Below are 14,749 nucleotides of genomic sequence, written 5' to 3'. Positions count from 1 at the left end.
TGGGTGTAAAAAGGGTGTTTTCAAGATTTACACCCTCTTTGAATGAATTTAACACCCTTTTCTTTGCTGGTACACCCTCAGAGAAGGGTGTAACGGGAAAAAGGGTGTTATTATGCCGTTCGTGAGGGTGTTGAAGAACAGAAGGGTGTACACCTATAATTGTTGGAATAAAAATTGTTCCATTTAACGTCCCAAAGTTGTCATATAATCATTAGAGACGCTGTACCGAAGGGCTCCGAAAATTTAAACCACCTGGGGTTACTTAAGGTGCACCTAAGTCTAACTACATAGGTCTCGCACTCTTTCTCGTCCATTAAAAATGTGGCCGCCGTGAACTGCCGGGATTCAATCCTGCGACTTGCGGGTCAACAGTTCAGCACCATAAGCACCAGACCACCGGCGCGGGAGTGCACGTGCAAGAATCGAGCTGCATCCATGCTTGCAAATCAAATACCACGCATAGCGCAAGGAATGCATGCCTTTCCTAAGATAACAATGTCGCAGGGATGAAAAAATCAAGGAAATGATTGAGGCATTGACAAATTTTACAAAACACTAAGAATAATTGAGAAAATGTAAAAGAGACTAACTTCTTCTCGCACTGTATGATTCGACATGCTTTGCCGCTTTATATCGCCCACATTATATGTGAATAAATGAATGGGCTACTGTCACGATCTACGGACAGCACATATTCATGTGTAGAAGCAATTGAGAAAAAAAAAAGCTTGAATTTATTACAAAAAACCCTTGCTCGGTCAAAAGCCGTTCGAGTGCAAGTTGTTTTCACAAGATTATCGAAGACGAGACGTGCTTGGTCCAAAAAGAAAACAATGCACTACCTTCTGCAACCATGCGGGAGCAAGCACGGGAAGTGGTTTTTTAGGTGAAGAAATGAAGGTCAGAGAATGGCACGGTCAGTGCACGCAGCGCCTTTGCGAAGCGAAGGGGAGAAGGGTACGAGAGGAGGAAGAGACACGCCTCTCGCCCCCCCCCCTACACACACACACACACACACATATATATATATATATATATATATTGTGGGACACTGCGACCCACGCCGTAAAATTTGTATTTGCTATCTATTCTCTTTGACATCCCCTCGGGGGGGGGGGTGTATGAGGTGGTCAGCAGGGGGCGCTGCAACCCCCGTCGAGTTAAAAAACTTACGTCGAGTTACAGTGCCCCCTCTCTATTTCTCTATGTACCTATAGGGATTTACATTGCCCCCTAAGTGACCAAGGGTTGCCCCCGCCCCCCTTCCCCCGTGGTGGGCACGCCTATGCATAGGCACCATCAATCATTGCAATAAAATTTTGTGTGTAAATGTGTGCGTCAACCATAGTACATTTCGAAGTCAAGAACATGAGTGTTTTAGGTGATTATTACCGCTGTTCTTCATTTGTTAAAAATGCATTATACCTTCAAGCGTTTCAAACTTCGCGCGCTAAAGTCACGTGTTAATTTCATATTTCGTTTTTTCGTAAAAATAAAATTATTTTTCCTGCTTTGTTTTTATGGTATATATATTTCCGTTTACACTTTATACTTAACCGCATTACTTAAGCATTTTATTGCGCCTTTGTACGTCTGCGGAGCTGTAACCCCGAACTTGTTTTGGCGTGCTCGCTGGTCGGGCGCTGCAGCTTGTCGGTTCTGCATCGTTTTTTCTCGTTTTTTGAGGTGTGCTTGCGCGCTTCGTTCGTGTTTTGTGTTCTGCCGGTGCTGCCTATTACGAAGATGAACTCTACTCAAGCGAGGACGTGTGGCGTCGCATTTTGGAACACTCGCCAGGTACGTACCACATTCCTGCTGTCGGCGCTTTGTCAACACCGAGAGCGTGATAACGACGCCATGCTACGTTTTTCGTTACATGTGGGCGATAAGTGAAGTTTTTTAACGTAGCGAACCTGTTTGTGTGTGTCATTTCATCAGGATGAAGGCGTTTTTGTAGGAAGTCAAGCGTGGGCGAGCTTTTTCTTTCGATTCAAGCATGCTTCGGTGTGTGAAGCACATGGCGCATGCCTGCGCAGTGGGAATTCGGCGGCGGATTTGTGCGAGTTGTGACGGCGCTCGCCTCTGTCGGCAGTGGTGTTGGCAGGGAGCCCTGCTCGCGATGGACCAATATTTTGGTTAAATAATTGTTGGGCGAAGACGGCGTTTGTTAGCTGTAAGCGTTGATTAGACCTAGGGCGCGTATGTTTGGATCTCTTAACTTGGGGATTTTTTTTTTTTGCATGCCTGTTCATATTGTGTGCTACAGGAGTCAACGGGTTCATTTGTTGTACGTCCAAAGCAGTTTGAAAAGTTTCGTATGTTGTACGCCCTTTTTTTAAACTGCTATCAGAAATTGCTGCGGGCAGCCGAACGTATGCCGGTGTATGCATCCACGCCGGCACGCATCTTTGAACTACCGTGTTATTCGAGTTCGCGTGCAGCATGCTGCCTCGTCTTAGATACGGCTCGCAAGGCTTGCACGTATGTACGCTTACGTGTTTATGCAGTCCGTTTAGTCAAATCTGAGCTTACGTTATACACTCGCAACATAGGTTGTCTGATGCGTTCGGAACCCATGAATTTTGAGCCGTTCGTTAAACTTGAACTGTATTTCCGAACAAAATTTTCATGGCTTATTGGGGCCGAATAACTGTAGCTTGACTGAGCGAGCCCTAATTCGATCAGTAGTTCATGCGGTAGAGCACATTTTATTTTATTCAGCTTGTTTTCGCTATGCTTAGATTTCATTATTTTGTGGTGGTTTATTAAATATTGTATGTGCCTCGCCAAAACTTTGTGTTCAAACTTCGCTAAGCAATTTTACTTGTACGAACAGTAAGAACAGTTTAGACCATCACCTCCAATGGCATTTAATAACAGATGACAAGCTTATGCCGATCTGGTCAGAAACACACATGAAAACATTGAAAAACCACACATTGGCCTCGAATAAAAGCACAGTCTTTGGCACTTGTGAATAGGGCTTTTGTGTGGGGGCCAAAACGTCATGATTTCAATTAGGGTCAGCATGCTGTTTTGTCTTCACATCAGATGACAAGCTTCAGTAAATTCTATAGGCATGCGCTACAGTTATAGAAGGGTTCTGTGGTGTTTGGAGAAACAAATATATCATTTAACGCTCAAAACTTGCAATAATGTTATACATCATAGTATGCATACATAAGGCATGCACATGTTGCTGTGAAAATGGAAAATTGGACAGTATGTTCATCTGACAATCATGAATATAGACTGCACGTTTCCAAGCTGTTGGCATTGACGCAATTACACAACTTCAGAAATCAGTCTCGTCAAACGTTTATTGTGTATTGCTAAATCGTGACCAATGCCTTCCAGTATTCTTGTTACTAGAGATCGTTGCAGAAGCTTGCATGCTTTATTGGGATGGTATTTAGCTCCAGATGGGTGCGTTGTATTAGCACTTCCACATTTTTTCCCATTATTTATTAGACAGCCTGTAATGAGGGGTATGTTAGGGATGAGTGAGGGGCAGTGCCTTTTTAGCCACCTGGAATCATTAAATTAACAGCCATAATTTAGCAGTTTACAATAGTAATTTAGTGAAACCAATTTTCTTCGTTATCGGCATAATCGTTCTAATGTAGGCAGCCGAAAGAGAGTTGCATTAGTTGTGTTCAAACTAAAATTTGTAATATAACTTTGTGTTACCTCCAATGGATACTTGATCAAAGTGCATACCGTCATGTACGCACTGCCCTATTATTGAATTGGCATGTATACGCACTATGCCAGAGCGCTATTCAAGTATATTTTGTGACAGATCTGTTATGTGAAAAATGCATATTCTTTCGTAAGGTTGCAGCTATGTTCGCCAAAAACATTGAGGATGTTTTTGTTGTAGCATGTCTAGTTTTCGTACATCCTACTCTTTTAAAACAAAACTTTCCAGATCATTCTAAATTGAGTTCCAAATTCTGCTTCGCTAACAGACACATCAGAAAATTGTTTTTTTGTTTCTCTCGCAGTCTATACATGCTCGTCGTAGGAAGAGAGTGTGGGAGATGTCTGGACTAGCCCATCATCCAAGGCTGGCTCGTGGAAAATTTGACTGCTGGTGCACATCAGTGGCGCATGGCTTCTGTTTCTTCTGAAAAGCGAGCTGCAGAGAGCCACCTGGTAGCTGTATTCAAGGAGCACAAAGGTTCAGGGTGTTCAAAGTTAACCCTTTTGTTTTTCCTTAAAAGAGAAGTCAGCGCTGTAAGTTATCTATGTAAAGCCACCTCTGCTGATAGCTATGTATCGAGGAGGATGCAATGTGAGACAATAATTATCACTGTCAGCGGTGCCATTAAGTTTTATTAATCAACCTAATAGTGACCACAGCAGGAGATCATGTATGTGTTAAATATTTGAGCCAGTCACATTTCTACATATTGTCACTTGTAAGAATTCTAGCATGCCTGTGCTCAGATATCCTGCTGGAAATTTAGTTGCGGCTTGCATTATTATGTGTGCAGGACAGTGAGCACTAGCACAGACTCTGATTTCATGCATTTAATCTGACCGTCGGTGGAAGGCATGGGCAAACATTAAAATGGTTACTCTTGCTATTCGCTGGCGATAGCAAGAACCGACTGCTCGTTCCGCTATGGAGTGATATTTTGCTAAACCTCACTGCCTTGCATGCGTAATCATGAAAAGCAAAATTAAACTTTCAAACGGGATATCTAGGAGCATAAACATAATCAAAAAAGTTTTCCAAGTGGGACTGTGTAGAAACACGACTGCCTCCAACTTTTTAATGCAAACATACCTGCTTATTTGCCTTACTAAAATTTCAATATTTTTGGTTGATAGGCCAGATGACAGCATTATTTTATTACTTTGTGTCCCCCTGGACACAATCTGCCAAGGTGTTTTTCTGTTCCTAAGGCTAAAATTCAATGTAACTAGGCAGTGCATTTAAGAATGTGTCAGTGCTGCTTACTGAGCTCTTTATTGGATATTTTGTTTTTTCCAAGATCTACTGAGTGTGTTGCTCGCCAGACTTGCATGTCATGTTAATTGATGCCTTATGTGCAATTGGCCATTCAGAAACACTTTTTGTGTTGTGATAAAAAGTAGCACATTAATGATTTTATCTTCAGTGTAACCTTCACTGAATATTCTATTTTAATATATTTTTGTCACTGTAGTTATTTCATTGCCTTTGGGAAGTTCAATTCATAAGTACAATCAAGTGTTTTCCCACTGTCATACTTCATCGTACCTAACTTTGCCAATACCAAACCATGTCGGATATTTTACAGTGATACATACTCATGTTTAACATTGTTAATGATAACTGATAGAAGGCATACTAGAATATTGTAACGTGAGTCCTTGGATCGGAGGGTTGAATGGTAAATTTTTTCAACTACATAGTAATATCTGCTTGCTTTATTTCATGTCAAGTGTAATGAGAATAATATTTATCGAGGTTAACGTGTTAGAACCATGATATAATTATCAGAGACACTGGAGTAGAGGGTTTCAGATATTTTGACCACCTGGGGTTCTTTAAATCCATCCACGTCTAAGCAGACACGTGTCATGCATTTCCTCCTTAATCGAAATCGCAGCCACCACAGCCATGGTTTGATTTTGTGGCCTTCAGTTTAGCAGTCAAGGGTTACTTGAAGCGTATATTAGTTGTGGGCTGTGGTCTTGCTTCCATGATGCATCTTAAGTACAGCAGTTTGGTGCCAACCAGGCATCTCTACTAGTGCACTGGTGTTGTGTTTTTGCATTCGTAATTTACTGCAATATTTAACTATTTTATCAAGATGCATTTCTGAGCAGCTCTGCGAAGTGTGTGCTGGTGCTTATTACATTCCTAATTTTTTGTAAGAGGTAATGATTGTTGCATGTATTCTGAGTTAGATATGAAGTCACGAATTTTTCTTCTTTTATACTCTGTAAGAGTGTAAAGCCCAACAAGTCACTCTGTTATACTTTGCATATTGTACATCAGATGGCTAAATTGTGTGTGCAGAGCTTATATAAATAGCCCATAGTGTTTCGAATGCCTTGAAAACTGCCTTAGGATCAGAAAAAACTTGTGAAGAGTGGGATAGTCTGGGTGAACAGTGGAAGTTCCTCAGATAGGCTGGCTGATGTTTCGATAGGAGGACTTATGTTCGTCAAAAGTGCCGTTTCTTCTCATCCTTGGCATGTTAGCTTTAAGGGGGTTAGTAGAGATGTCATCTCCTGGTGGTGGTGCGTGTCTTTGTTGGCAATTGCCGCCAGAAAAGAAAAAAAAACTAGAAAGCAAACAAGTGCAGTCCTCACTTCATTTCAAGTTCACTGGTAGCAATTCACAATGTTCTCGGAGGGTAGAGAAAAAAATGGAAGCAAAAAAGAGGAAACACGCAAAGTAGGAGCGTTGTGCTGCCGCTACAGAGGCAAAAAAAGCGAAGAGCTTTAAAGTTTGAAGCCAGCAGACAGTCCCCGCGTTTGGCCATCACAAAGGGTTGCCGACGATAAAGGCCTATGCTGTTCTCGAACATCTATGAATGGGACTCGTAAGAAAGCGGTTACGAAAAGGCGCGAGAGAGAAGCCGGCAGCTACCTTTAAATGCTAAGATTTCAAAGGTAAGCGACAACAGATGTGTTCGGAAGAGAATGTGTTTAATTGAAAAAGTCATTGGTTAAAATATGCTTTCACTATACCCGTAGGTGGCCCGCTCAACAGAATTGCCTCACGAATTTGGCGGCATGTTGGCAGAGAAATAGAGAAATTCAGAATGCAAAGGAAATAAGCATCAACGAGAGAAAGGCAGAAAGAAAGGAAAAAATAAAAAAGGCGGGTTGGAGGTAGATGACACGCCAGTGTTAACAGACGAGGAAAGGAAAAAAAGAGACGCAGAGAAATTTGAGGCTTGGCAATGACTTAAGGGTGCACGGTAGTAGTGTTTTTTGAAGCGACAAAAGAAGAAAGAAAGCTGTGGTTGAAACGTTCTGGCAAATAAAAACTTCGTAGTTGTGTGTGTATAGACACATGTATATCTATATTTATAATTTAAAAAATTTCGAGAGAACATCAATAGTACACTTGTAGTCTAGGAGCGATTCCATGTAATACCGGTTATGTCTATTTGAAGGTTGAACCTTTCTCATTTCTAAATGCTGTCGTAATTATGCTGTGGCTTTCAGCGATTCCAAATTGCGACGTGCTACATTGATTCGTGATCGGTGTAGGTGCTTACATTTCTGTATCAAATGTCATTCCATGTATTTCCTCTCTCATGGTGAGCAGAAATTCGTAGAACATAAAGCTATGCTTGGTCGAAATTGTGGCCCTGTTGGTTGAAGTGACTGGCTACTGCTTTTGGTAAATTGTGTTTTGTGTCTGCACAGTGGTCCTTCAATCTTACGTGAATTGGCTGCCCAGTTTTGCCTATATATTATCTGCAGGTGGCGCACTTAAGACAGTATATTAGGTTGTTCGAAGTGCAGATGAAGATCGATGGGACCTTGTGAATGTAGTCAAATTTTGTGCTTTTTAAGTTGTTAGCCAGCTATATATTTTTACAGGTGGAGCATCTGGGCCGGCCACAGGGACCAGACGTCCTAGTGTTTGCTTTAGGTTTTGCGGGAATTAGAAATGCGTGGCACGTGGCATTTGCAACGCTAACTTAAAGACATGCTTGTTCACGCAAACTTAGACTAGGACGTCTGATCCCTGTGGCCGGCCCAGGTGCTCACCCTGCAAATATATACAGCCGGCTACCAACATAAAAAGCACAGCATCTGACTACATTTACAAGGTCACATAGAGCTTCACCTGCACTTTTAAACAACCTAATATACTTTTCTGAGTGTGCCAGCTGTAGAAAACAATATATAGGCGAAAGTGGGCCGCCAATTCACGTAAGACTGAACGGCCACCGTGCAGACACAAAGCACAATTTACCGAAAGTAGTAGCCGGTCACTTCTACCAACAGGACCACACTTTCTAAAAAGCAAAGCTTTATGTTCTACAAAATAATTTCCGGTCACCACGAGAGAATAAATACATGAAATCATAATTTATACACAAATTTATGTCCCTACACCCATCAGGAATCAATGTTGCACGTGGTAATTTGGAATCGCTGAAAGCCATTGCATAATTGCGGCCATATTTAGGGACTAGAAACGTTCAACCTTCAAATAGACATAACTGGTATTACATGGAATCACTCCTAACCTACATATTGTAATAATAATATTCACTCTAAATTTTAAAACTTTAATTATAGATATACATGTGTCTATATACACGCAACTATGAAGTTTTTATTTTCCAGAACCTTTCAACCACAGCTTCCTTTCCTCTTGTGTCGCTTCAAAAAACACTCCTACCGTGCACCATTAAGTCATTGCCAAGCCACAAATTTCTCTGCGTCTCTTATTTCTTTCCTCGTTTGTTAACGCTAGCGTGTCGCCTATCACCAATCCGCCTTTTTTCTTTTCTTTTCTGTTTCTCTCGTAGTTGCTTATTCCTTTTGCATTCCGAACTTGCCTATTTCTCTGCCAACATGCCGCCAAATTCTTGAGGCAATTCCGTTGAGCGGGACACTTATGGGGATAGTGAAAGCATATTTTAACCAATGACCTTCCCCAATAAACACGTGGTCTTACAAACACATATGGTGTCGCTTACCTTTGAAATCTTGGCATTTAAAAGTAGCTGCCTGCTTCTCTCTTGCGCCTTTTTGTAACCTCTTTCTTATAAGTCCCATTCATAGATGTTCGAGAACGGCATAGGCCAATCAGCAACCATTCGTGATGGCCAAACGCGGGGACAGTCTGCTGGCTTCCAACTTTTAACCTCTTTGCTTTTTTCGTGTCTGTAGCGGCCACCCATTGGCAGCACACTGCTCCTACTTTGGGTGTTTCCTTTTTTTTTTCTTTTTTTCTCCACCCTCTGAGAACATTCTGAATCACTACCACCCAACTTGAAATGAAGCAAGGACTGCACTCCTCTGCTTTATAGTTTTGTTTTTCAGGCTACGATTGCCAACAGGGACACATGCCACCACCAGGAGATGACGTCTTTACTAACCCCCTTGAAACTAATATGCCAATAATGAGAAGGCTAGGCACCTTTGACGAAGATAGGTTCTCCTATCGAAACTTTGGTCAGCCTATCTGAGGCATTTCCACCTGTCGGCCCTCGTTTTGGTTTTGTTGTGAAGAGTGTGTTTTTGAGAAATGGATGCTGTCTCTATTACCTAGAAAAATGCTGAAAAATAAAACTTGCAATTTTAATATGTGGTGAAGCTTCATGGGGTGCGGGCTGATCTGTTAATCATTTTCTTCGGCCACTGACCTTACCTGTTCGAATATTGGCGGTAAAATGCTCTAACTGTAGTATGTATGAAATATCATAATAACTGTGTTTGCTTTCAGTTGAGCAAAAACCTGTGTTGTGGTACATGTACTTGACATTTATCTTACGCCAATATATGTCTGCTTTTAGGAAGTGGGAAAAGATATTTATCAATAAGTGGAAACGATGTCTGCCAGAGCAGCTCTGTTATTTTTGTATAATCAGAAAGTTTGAAATGAACTAGGTGAGGCTGAACTCGCATGGTTTTGCGATACCAAGTGTAACTGCAAATTAAGTTGCTGAAATACGTATATGTCTGCATCCTGCATGGGAAGTGTGCACTGTTACGGGTAATAATGTTTTTTGAATATAATGTGTTCGTGTGTCTACACAAACGTATGCATACCAAGCACCTTTGCTGTATCGACTCACTGAGCCACCAATTGATATACCCCAGATGTTTATGCTATTTAACACTAAATATTTGTATTTAATTGTATAACTATAGAAGGCAGTCTGAATTTCTATAGTCGGCTTTACAAAGAAAGCTTTGAGAAATATCATTGCATTTCAGTAAGCTTGCTTATACACACACACACACACACACACACACATTTTTTCATCCACTTTTCTTTATTCTTTCTTATTTACATTCTATAGGTTCTAATAACTTCCCCTGTACATTCCTTGGCATTACTGTCTGTTAGATCTCATTATTATTATATATATATATATATATATATATATATATATATATATATATATATATATATATATATATATATATATAATGAGGTCAAACAGACAATATTGCCAAGGAAAGTATAGGGGAAGTTATTAGACCGAATTGTAATGTAAATGTGAAGAAATGTGGGTGAAAAGATAACTTGCCATGGACAGGAACCGAACCTGCGACCTTTGAATAACGCGTTACTCGAAGGTCGCACACCCTTTCAACACCCTCTTAAAGGGTGTTAGCTGAACACCCTACACGAAGGGTGTTCAGCAAAATGTTAGGGTGTTCAACACCCTTCTAAGTAGGGTGTATCTGAAAACACCCATAGGGTGTTCCTCTGGCGACAAGCCAGTTTACACCCTTAAGGGTGTAAAAAAATTTACTGTGTAGATACTGGCGCGCGTGTGTCCATTATGAGTGCTAACCTTCGCCGCCAACTTAGAAAAGTTATCACGCCCGCCCTCAACCGAGCTGTACGAGTCGCCGATGGAGGAACTGCCGCAATTCTTGGCATGTGCTCTGCGCGAGTATCTATTGGGGAGAGAAGCACTATCGTTCTTTTCGCCGTTATCGAACATTGCCCTCATGAACTCATTCTCGGTATGGATTTTCTAGCCACGCACTCTGCCCTCACAGACTGTTCAGCTGGCTTTCTCCATCTCGATTTACCCCTCTTTTCCGACCCGCCTAGCCCACCTCAAACGAGCCTCTGCTGCATTGATTTCACGCGCCTCACTCCTAACTCTGTCACACATGTCGACTTATCCTCCACGCCTCCAGTACCTGATGGTGATTACATGGTGGCCCCGATTCCTGCAGTGAAGCTTACGCATGGGGTTGCTGTGCCGCATATGATTCTGACGATTAAGAGAAACCGCACCTTTCTTCCACTGGTCAACTTTTCACTCACCACCCAAGTTTTACCACAGGGTATCTCCGTGGCCAAAATTACCGCTCTCCAAGATGACCATGTCGAGCCCTTCAGAGTTGACGATTGCTGCAGCTCAGTCATTGGTTCCACTCCATCACGTTCTTGGGGCGCCGACATCGAGCAAGATGGCGCCAGACCAGCATCCAACAAAAACTGACTTCGTCCTCTTTCATGAAGCCGTGTTTAGCGGCTGTTTTGTATCAATATATATATATATATATATATATATATATATATATATATATATATATATATATATATATAAAGTAAGAAAAAGAAGTGTATACCTAAGGGATTGTTTTTCCGTGTTAAAACACGGAAAAACGAGCCCTTAGGTATACACTTCTTTCCCTTATTTCATTATACAAGGGTCTCGTACTGGCAGACTTGGTGTCATTAGGTTGTATACGAGGGACTAATAATCAGCTGCCCGCTCATAATGGGTTCACGTGCTACGTGACGCCAAACATGCGCATAAAAGAGTGTTTTCGCACTCGTCGCTTGGCTTATAGATGGCGCTGACTGTCACTCCTATTTCTAAATTCACATATAAACCCAAAAAAGTGGATGGAGGGAAGGCCGCTGTGGTAGCTCAGTGGTTAGAGCATCGAACGCGTTATTCGGAGGTCGTAGGGTCGATTCCTGCTCACGGCTGGTTATTTTCTCATCCACTTTTCTTTCTTTTTATTTGCATTCCATTAGTTCTAATAACTTCCCCTGTACATTCCTTCGCAGTACTGTCTGTTAGATCATATATATATATATGGACATATCGATGCGCTTAAAACAATCGGGCAGAAAATAACGAGACACCCGTAGCCCTGCACAAGTTCCGGTGTCTTTCGCCCACTTGTGTTTAAAAAAGTGATAGCCATAAAATAATCAGCCGAGGACACTGCATAGGCGAATGCGTACCCGGTACGAAATAAAAAAAATCCGGCCACTTTTTTCGCTACCTAGGAAACGAAAAAAATGTTTTCCGCTTCCTGTTTACATACCGCCATCCCTTCGTCGCCCTCGGCAGTTCTATGTGCCACCGCTGCTTATCTTGTGTTCTGTTGTCTAGGCTACAGTTTCCCTTCTCTAAGTTGGTTCTTTAGTCTATTGCCTCGTCTCTTCATTACCTTCCGGCATTGAACTTACTACGCCGTGTACTCTCGGAGCAATAAATGCGTTTACATCTTCTCACGATTCCCTTCGGGGAGGTGGTGGCAATTATTTTTTCATTTGTTTCTTTTCTTTTTTGCCACAACGCATTCCTTGACTGCGTGCGAGATTCATTAAGATAAAAGCGATTAGGGACGTGGTGGAAGACAGGCGAACAAAACGCCGATGTACGTGAAAGCTGGATCTGCAAATCTTGTCGCTTTTCACTGCCGCTTATTGCTATAAAATCGCGCGCATGCGGTGTAGGCTTACAGACGCGTTTGATGATAAAAACGCGGTGATCCCTGCTTCCTTCGCTACCTTTCGCTGGTATCCTACCTCAACGCAGCTTTGGCTTCTCACCGAGCACCCCTCCGAGTGTTTGTCCACCCATCAAGCGAGTTTTGTTTTTGTCTCCTTGACTTGTTCTCCCCCCCCCCCCTCCTACACACACTTTCACACTTTGTCTTTTTTTTTCACTCCTCTCAAAAACCTCATTTTACCTTACTTTCTTTTTTTCATTCTTACTGTTCCTTCACTCCCAGAACCCCCAAAATGTGTATAGGTTGAGGTGTCCTCACAGACTCGCTCGCTGGATTTGGCGCCGACCGGTTGTGCCCTCGTGATCTCCGACGTCAGCGTAGCTCTGGCCGACTGTACTTGCTCTTCACCATCTCCTGACGCCGACAAGAACTCTTGCAAGTGGTTCCCAGTCCTCGGATCCCTGTGACCGTGTTTCCATCTTTCCTATCTCTCCTATCCCCTCAATATGTCGTCGCTCGCTGGCATACTCGTTCTCTTTCTCTACACCTTTATTTCTATTCTTTTAATCTCTCCTCACCCCCATCCCTTGTGAGCTCCTGTTGAGGTGTCGCTCGCTGAAACAGACAGTTACGGGGCTCACTTTTCTCTTCCTTTCTCTCTTAGAACCACTTTAGGCGTCCTCACAAGACAGACAGTAACCGTGCACTCCACGCCCCATTTTCTTAGCTTTCTGTCTTTTCCTAAAGAATCGTACATCCCTTCCACTTTCGTGTAGCAAATGTGGGTCCACGTGTGGTCTGAGCGTGCCATGAAAAACATTAGAGAACATTGAAGCCATTGGATATACAACACACGTGCGTGTAGTCAGGCTGTAGACAGCAGCTATTAGCCCTGAAAGCACACCAAAGGTATTTGGAAAAATAAAGAAAAATATCAAATTGCTAGAAAAGGGAAGGCGCGCTCGTGAGCAACCTCTCTTCATTGCGACTTCGTTGTCCGGCGAGACCAAAGGCCAAAGGTGTTTAGTGCTCTCTGATTGCAGAACAGGTGCAGCATTGTTTTTCTATCTCTCTGATTGTTGCCAGTGCTTTATGCTTTCTGAATTGTGCCTCCAATTAGCCGATTCTTCCGCCTTTTCACTGAGTTTCAGCTTGTATTATCTACGAGCACATACATACCTATATTAACCGGCAAGACGTCTGGTAAATTAGTTTTCTTTTAGTAGACTATTCTCCTTCTATTCTCGATTTTCAAAATAATCCCCCTTGTTACGGAGCGTGCCTCCAACGACATTACGAAGGGCGCAACGAATCTCGCCACTGCAACCACTGTTACGAAAGACGGCGACGCCAACACGGTCCCGAAGACGCCACTTCTTCGAACTCTTCCGGGAAGGTGACCAGCCGTTTGGTAGAGTAGGTTTCTCAGCTCGCGACTGCTTCTGCGCAGAGCTGATAGACGAGCGGACAAGACGACGGTGAGTTAAACAAGGTTTATATATAGCATATATACAGAAGAGTTACAAATTCGGCACTGGGGCTGACAGCTTAGACCCGAAGAGCCGAGCTCTCCCCTTTAACACATAGGTCTGCTGCTCGTGACGCACCGCAGGGCTTTTTTTATATGCACCGGGAGGATTCTTTCAGTAATCAAATGTCCAACCAGAAGCGCCACTGGCCGTGAGGTCAGAATCCCCCATTGAGGTCGGCGCTGGGCCGCGTCATTCTCATCGAATCTGGAGCCACTGCGCTGCACGTGGCTGCACCGAAGGACGAGTGACGTCGCCACGCATTGCGTCAGACTCGCCAGACAGGAAGACGCCGATTGCTTCGACGGGCTCGCTGGCTGAGGTGACACAGATTGGCTGAGGTGACACAGATTGATTGGTGACACAGGTGACAGAAAGGCACCGCCGTGTGATGACGCCGTTAAGTTGTTCGCGTCGGGCGGGCTCGCGTGCTGGCCTTGACACGGATTGCCTTTTTCAGAAGCATGGACGTTCGGTGTGGATCCGCAGGCATAACAGCACCCCCCGCCGCCAGACAATGCTCCGGAAAGACGAGCTGCTTCCACGTGGCTCGTATGTCAGGCGCGCTCGTTCGCCAGGTCCCAACAGGTTCGCCTCCAGGGCCATGGAGAGAACGCAGCTCCGGACTCTGTTCCGGGAACACATCCCATTCTTGAGGACGGATCCCAGCTCCACTGGCTTGTCACCACAACTTGTCGACCAGCTTCGCTCGTCGCTTCTGAAGATCTTTGTTCTCAGCACTTGTCGTTGATTCTGCAACTTGTCAAGAACGGATCGACAGCAGACAACACACGACACAAGCAAGT

At 43.2% G+C, this 14,749-nt stretch overlaps 1 protein-coding gene and 1 long non-coding RNA gene across 3 annotated transcripts in view; both read left to right on the top strand.

The window, feature by feature from the left end:
• Window positions 1-14,749, top strand: part of LOC142776664 (uncharacterized) — a 122,592-nt gene that overhangs the window by 87,264 nt on the left and 20,579 nt on the right. The gene's annotated exons all lie outside the window — the stretch shown is intronic.
• LOC142776663 (uncharacterized) lies at window positions 1,558-9,840 on the top strand. The gene is made up of 2 exons (XR_012887710.1): window positions 1,558-1,797; window positions 4,008-9,840. It is a non-coding gene; the product is annotated as an uncharacterized LOC142776663 (long non-coding RNA).

The sequence above is a fragment of the Rhipicephalus microplus genome, chromosome X (genome assembly GCF_043290135.1).
Source record: "Rhipicephalus microplus isolate Deutch F79 chromosome X, USDA_Rmic, whole genome shotgun sequence".
NCBI classification, from domain to species: Eukaryota; Metazoa; Arthropoda; class Arachnida; order Ixodida; family Ixodidae; genus Rhipicephalus; species Rhipicephalus microplus.
The sequence above is the reverse complement of the archived record's forward strand: the minus strand, read 5'-3'. Positions and strand labels throughout refer to the sequence as shown.